The following is a 7,248-nucleotide window of genomic DNA, read 5'->3' on the forward strand; positions in this document are numbered from 1 at the left end:
TGCCTCTGCCACGCAAGGCCTGAGTGGGTAAAAAGGACCAGTTAAACCCTGTGACCAGCCACACCTGGAGAAGAGTCAGGGTTGATCAGCTGGGCAGGGGCAGGCTGATCTGCTCTAAAATCAGAAAGTCGTGTGTAAGAAGGGAGATGCAGCACAGAAGGCTTGAAGTCACACTCTGGGTTTAGAGAGGGAAAGAAGGAAACCAGGGAAAAATAAAAGCCCTGGGATCCAGAGAAGGGTGTATCCAGATGTGGGAGAGAAGGAGCCTGATAGAGGTGAAGTAGGAAGTAGTCCAGGGGAACAGCAGCATAATTTGGGACAGTCTGAAGACCTTGGCTGCTGGATGTAGGATCCCTGGGTGAGAACCTGGGGTAGTGGGTGCACCCAGGTTCCCCTGCCAGCCATTGGGGAAGTGGCACAGAGTAGGCAGTGGATGGGAAGACTGCCTGAGATAGTCCTAGAATGGGAGAACTATAGTGACCTGGCTGGAGGGCCAAGCCATGAAGAGGGAGCACCCTGAATGATGAAGAGGAAGCTACCTGACTCCAGAGAGAGCGAGAGAGCAAGGCCATGGGATGAGAAACCAAAGAAGGGCCATCTGACTGGTTGTGAGCTAATCCCCGATGAGCCACAAGGAGGTACCCCAGCGGTGAGTACTGAACCTTGCACAGGGTCAGGTTTCTAATGTGAATATTCACTGATAACAAGTCTCTGCACACAAACATTCAAAGTTAGGTTCAAAATCATGTTTCAAATATATTCTGTAACATTTGCTTTAAATTTAAACACCACAGAATCCCTGTGAGTATGTCTGCAAGTATTACCCAACTTGTTAGCAAGTGAGCAAAAACAACAGCAGCAGAATTCTTTTCCTATTTGCAATAACATTTGTAGGAAACTGCAGTATTCACTCAGCACTATGCCCCACACTTCTAGTTTACCTTGTGCATCAGCTTGCTTTTAGAGTTTGCACTGAAAGCTTGCTGCAGGAAGCTAATGCTAATTCTTATAAGCCCCTTTTATAGTGTCCTTACAACCCAGTGTTCTTAGAGAACTAAGAACTAAGAATCATGTCCAGTTTTCCTTCCTGGTGCGGAATTCTTGTGTAGGTTTCTTGAATTTGGCTTACTGCATAGTATTTTGCGTATTGGCATAACCTACTTTATTGAAGGGCCTAATCCACCACTGAATTACTGCAGTTTTACAATGGTGAACCAGCCCCCATAATCCTTTAAATTCCACTGTCTTTTTGGAGTCTCATTTTGTGAAGTTTGTGCTAACAGCCCACAATTGTTTTAGCTGAACTTCGCATTAGTGTTTTCTGTTGTGGATCAGCGTGAGCGTTCTGTTGTTGCTGGGTTTGAAATGTAAGGACTTTCCTGAGATAAATACATTGGAGCACATTCCTGCTGTCCTATTTAATTCTTTTATATTTCTCCTCTCTGCACTGTATGTTACTTCAGCTTTAGATTTTCAATATATTTCCAATAAAGAAAATAAAACCATTCAAATAATAAATCCTCATTCATCTGATGTATTTAATAAGTGATTTAAAGAAACTGTCCTCTTAGCACAACAATTTTATTTTTACTTGTTAATTACAGCTAGTGCACAATATTTCATGTCAGATCAGCACTTACAGAATATAATATTATTTTATTATACTGGCTAACATATTTGCTATCAGTTTGAACGGTAGGCATGCAAGCTACAGTAAATTGTTGAAAGTACATTGAAACATATTGAACTAGTAGGTGTCAACAATGTCTGTAGATTGGCAAACATTGTAAGTACCATAAATTATGCTCAGGTTAGTTTAATACATGACCTAGACTGCAGAGCAAACTATTTCCTGTTCATCTGCAGAACAGGAGACATGGATGAATAACAGAGACAGTTAGATGGACAGATATGCAGAAAGAGCAATATAAGCTCTTGTGCCTGGACAATATCGAAAAGCACAAAGCTGACATTTCTTAAATCATCTTTATATGTTTGGTTTTCCATTAACTATTAATGCATACTCAGACCTTTCCAGGAGGTGTCACACTGATTATTTGTATTTTTGTTCCATACATTGAATCCATAACAAGAAAGGAGGCTTTTGTTTGAGGGGTTTCTGATAATAGTTATCCAAACTCACCTTGGGAATCAGACAACAGCAGTTGTAGCAGTGTAGTTCTACAAGTGTAGACACTTTATTTACTTCACTTTGGGATGTTTTTACATCCTGCAATTCAAGCTATAACTGCAGAAAAATAGCAAATTTCAGTTCTAAGATCTACTAGCATTTTTTTACAGCCATGATTCTTTTGAAGCCTTCCATAGATTGATTAAGTCAGTATATTTTTAGTAATAACTGTCAATATTCATTAAGGAAGTTTGTTTTAATATCTTAGCTCAATTCTAAGGCAGTAACATAAATTTTTACTTAAAACCTTGAGCCAATTAATTGTGAAACAATTGAACAAAAGTAACTGAAAAGTCAAATGACTAATTTAGAAGTGAAAGTATGAGTTTGAGTGGAACCAAATATCCATGCTCACACTGCCAGTAGAATTGGATATGGAAAATAGTATAGCACACCATGAATGATTGTGTTGTCGTTATAGACAAATCAAATGACAAAGAACACAAAGTAACTGCCTTTGAAGCAAAAGTATTATGGACTCTTTTATTCTTAGTGTTAACAGAACTTCAATGAATTTACCAGAAACTGGGCTGAAATCATGGTTCCACTGACTTCAGTACAGCCTGCATTTCACTCTTGATCTCACAGAAAATAAAACTTGCAGACTTTACCCATAATTTTTCTCTTGTCTTGCAATGCACAGTATGCCTAAACTAAAACAGTGTGGCGAGCTGTGCAGCCAAGTTTCCAAAGGAACCCAACCTTGTACGGCAGGCTTGTGAGATGGGGCATAGCTTGGAAGCAGATTTGCTGTTCCATTTTGCTTACAATAAACATTATTAACATTTCTGAAGGATATCTTAGAGTCTCTCCCCACTGATCACCACTAACTAAAGAGCTATACAATTGTTCAAGAATTGTGGAGAGGACAACCACATAGGTACTGCCAAGGTCCAATGGTTATCTAACCAATACCAGATGCCACAAAGGAAAACGAACTACCCTCTCCCATGCAATCCCAAACACATTGGATTTACCTGTGCAGTACTATAACTAGGGATTTATTTTTCCAGGCACCAGCTGATGATCATCCAAACAAGACTGCACTGAGTCACTTAGGATTTTCTGGAAAAAATATTAGGACAGTAAAATATGCTGACTGAATGACCAACGAGTTACAGAAATAAAAAGGAGGTTTAACTATTGATGACAAGTAGCCACGAAAATACTCTTACAAGGTGGCTAATCCAGATCGGCTGCAGCCTAAGGAATTAGCCAATAGTTAACCACTGACAATTATTTTTGAAAAACCATGGAAAACTTAAAAATAATGCAAATAAAAACAAACCATTTACTTACCATAGCCACTATCCCCAGTAAACTAATGAAACAAATATTGATGTGAGGGGAGTGCTAAATGTCAGGTTGGTAATGTAACTGTGAACAATATGAAGCTAAAATCTCCAAAGAACAGACCTTGCCACGTGTAAGTGTTTTGATAAAGGAGAAATAATAGGTGGGAAATAGCAGGATTTTACCAATCATTTGACACAGTGTCTCATACAATCTCACTCAAAATTAGGCCAAATTGGGTTAGATGTGGGCATAGAGATATGGACTGCAAAATGGTGTATGCACCATAGAGTTGTAGTGAACTAGCAGAAAGTAGTTAGGGTAGTACTGCAAGTATCTGTGTTAGGTCTGGTATTGTTTAGCATTATCATTATTGATCTAGAAGAGGGATTAAACAGAACAATGATGAGATTCAAAGATGACACTAAACTGGGAGGAAACTGCCAGCAAATATGCACAAACACTGTGTCACCTTCCCTTTGTAGCTAGTACAGGCTTTGTACTGAACAAGCAACTGATCTTTACTCTGGGCTACTAACTGATCCACTTTGGGACTACAGATCATCTCTAGTAAAGTCTCCTTGCAAATCAATCACCTCTACCCCGAATCAATTTTAAACTTAAAAGCAATAGTGCAAATCTTGAGATTAGCATCCCAACTTGTCCATGGATGCTGGTTTTGGAAACAGATCCCAGTAACCAGGGTTATCTCAACAGTTTCTTTGCTTTGACAGAATCTCAATGTCCTTTTATTTTTCCTTTACATTCTTGTAAATGCTTCCACTAGCTAAACCGACCAAGTTTCCTGTGTTCTTCTTTGCTCATACCAACTGTATTTCTACCCTGGGAAGTAATATCTCCTAAGAAGGATCTTTAAGGTGATTCTTTATGCCCCACAGGAATTCTTTCTTTGCTTATTTTTGGGCCACGTCCCTTCTACTCTCTTGCTGGATGATCTGCATTTTCACTAGGTCAGACAGCCATGCATCTATACCAACAGTTTCAGAGTTAGCTCAGACATATATATATATAAGAGATTGTTTAGTAGTTGAGATATATATAAAATCCCAACTACTAAACAATTGCTTAATGTTCCTTACTTACTGATACCAAAGCCACATAGCACTTCTTTGATTATGGCTCTTATAAATGTGTGTACTCTTTCTCTGGCTCATTGTATTCTCTGGTTAAAGCATACCTGTTTGTGTATTACATTCCCATTTAGAATGGACTGCTAATAAGGTTTTTAAAGACTGATAACATAGTTACTCTTATTTCCTTCCCCAGCAAAGGTGCTTGATCTATAAATATTATCTTCACTCCCCACTGAATAACTTAATGAAGTGATTTGTTCTTCATCATACTGTGTTAAGCTTTGTTTCTTCAGTATCTGCTGAAGTGCTCCTTCCCCTCCAATGATTCTGGGAGTTTAATAAATTATTGTCTCATGGAGGGTTGAACATCAACTTATTTTCCCCCCTTTTATTTATGCCAGTTGAAAATTATTCAATTCCTGACACCATACTATGTGAAACAGTAAAGAATCACAAAGAGTCTTTATCTTCGAAGACTGAGCACATACCTTTAGATAAAGGAAGACTATATTATCCCTTCAACTACTCTTTCTGAGATTTTCTGCCTCATTGTAGAGCTTCTGCTTAGAACCTTCCCATCCCCTCCTGCCTGCCTGCCAGCGACAGATCCAAAGAAACAGTGTATATATTCTTGCAATCTTTGTACAGTCAATCAGACATAAGATTGAATCGATAATATATGACATATTATTTGAAATTTGTTGTAAACAGGACTCTGTCCTTTAGATCACTTCCTGCACTTAGTGTATGTTGACTCAACCTACTGTGAAAATGCACTGTTTACAAAAACATAGTTTCAGAAAGTATTTCAAGAATGTATGTTGAGCTTTAGTTAAGCAAAACCTTATTACCAAAGATATGTATTCGCTTTTATAACCACTTTACCCAAGGGTGGCTAAAGTTGTTGGGTTTTTCTAATGTTCCATCAGTGTTTTAGCTGTGGTTAGCAGTGATCCCCTGGTATTCCCAACCGCAAGCATTCATAATTATGGCTCAGACTGCCCCAGCTGAAAAATCCAAGGTCTGGCTAAAACAAATCAAGAGAGTGCAAACATATATACATGCTGGATTCTTTATATTTGCTTTCTGGTTTATGAACCTTTAAAATTCATACTTTGAAGTTTTTCTCCACAACCATCAGTAACTAGAAAGTTAATTTAGAAAAAGAAAGCAAGCTGAGATTCTCCTGTAGTCAAACAATTTCAAGAGCTGGGACTGCAGAAAAACTGCTCAATATCACAAGACTTGTGACAAAATTGAGACAGTTGGCAAGACTTGACCTCTGCTATGTAACTTATGAGTTAGGTGTGCTAGTAGGTGTTGGGAGAGACAGGGGAATGTCATTGAGCAATGCTGCCAGGCATGTCAGCTCAGGGAAGCAATGCACTTTGTAGAGCTACTTATTCTCCTTATTGCTTGTCCAAAGAGGGCAGTATCTTCTCCCAGCTAGTTGCTGATGATGATGACAGCATGTATGTGAAGGTACCAGGAGGGTGGACATTCTCCCAAGCCAATTACCAGGTCCCAGGGAAAGCCCCACATTTCTAGGAATACCAGAGATCCTAGAGATCCCGTTGCCATGGAAAAAGGCAGAAAAGCATGGAATTTGCATTTTTACACAGAATCTTCAGTTTTTACATTTTATGAAAAAATAAAAATATATATAGTAGAATGCTGTTTATCTGAGCCTCCATTACCCAGTTCTCTGTATAAACCAAACCGGGACTTGCGCTATCACCCCCAAGCGGTGAGGCTTCAGCTGAAGCCTGAAGCTCACTACCTGCGCCTGACAGTGGGAGCCCTGAAACCAGGGCAGACAGCCTGAGCCCCGCCACCCAGGGCTGAAACTGTCAGCCCCAGTTCAGTTAATACAGAGAGCCAAATAATGGAGACTCATTTAAAGTGAGCTCTACTGTATATCAGTAAAACATTGTGTTCAATTGATGCCTATATATATTGTGGCTAGGGAAACTAAAGATCAGGATTTCATTTTAATTGCAAAAAAGCAAAGGATTTTTATGTTTTTTATAGGATAATTACAGGGTTTTTTTGTGTCATGGAACACTAGGATCCCTGATGACTACACAAATCTGTTTCTAGCACCCAAGGAAATAACAAAACAGATTTTCATATGCCTAAGGGACTTGGATAGCCAATTTCCCTTAGACTTTGTCTGAGACACTGTATGTTGATTTAAAAAAAATCAATATTTTTGCCTTTCTTTCTTTTTCAGAATTTAGAGTGGGATTTTCAAATAATTTGGGACCTGCTTTCAACTCCATTAGGTGCTTCTGAAAGAGTGTTCAGAAACATGAAAAATATAGGGGGTGGGAAATGAAATGTAGAAAATGATAGTTATATCTGATAATTTTTCAATCTAAAATGTTGGCAGGAGTTTCTAGCAGTTCTCTTCTGTCACAAGAGATAAATTCTTCCATTTTTTTAGAGTAAGCATCTTATTCTTTCCCTCTCCTCCCTTTAAGCTAAAGCACTCTGCATATTAAGCTTTATTTAACAGTTCCTTTTGAGTTTTCTTTAAGCAGCTTTAAACTTTGCTAAAATTCTTAAACATCATGACTTGCTTTTCTTGCCTTAAATGAGTTTGCATTATCTGAGAGCTTCAAGAATGGCATTATCTAGGTGTAATCAAGAGGAAAATTTGGCCCATTT

The sequence above is a fragment of the Gopherus flavomarginatus genome, chromosome 1 (genome assembly GCF_025201925.1).
Source record: "Gopherus flavomarginatus isolate rGopFla2 chromosome 1, rGopFla2.mat.asm, whole genome shotgun sequence".
NCBI lineage: Eukaryota > Metazoa > Chordata > Testudines > Testudinidae > Gopherus > Gopherus flavomarginatus.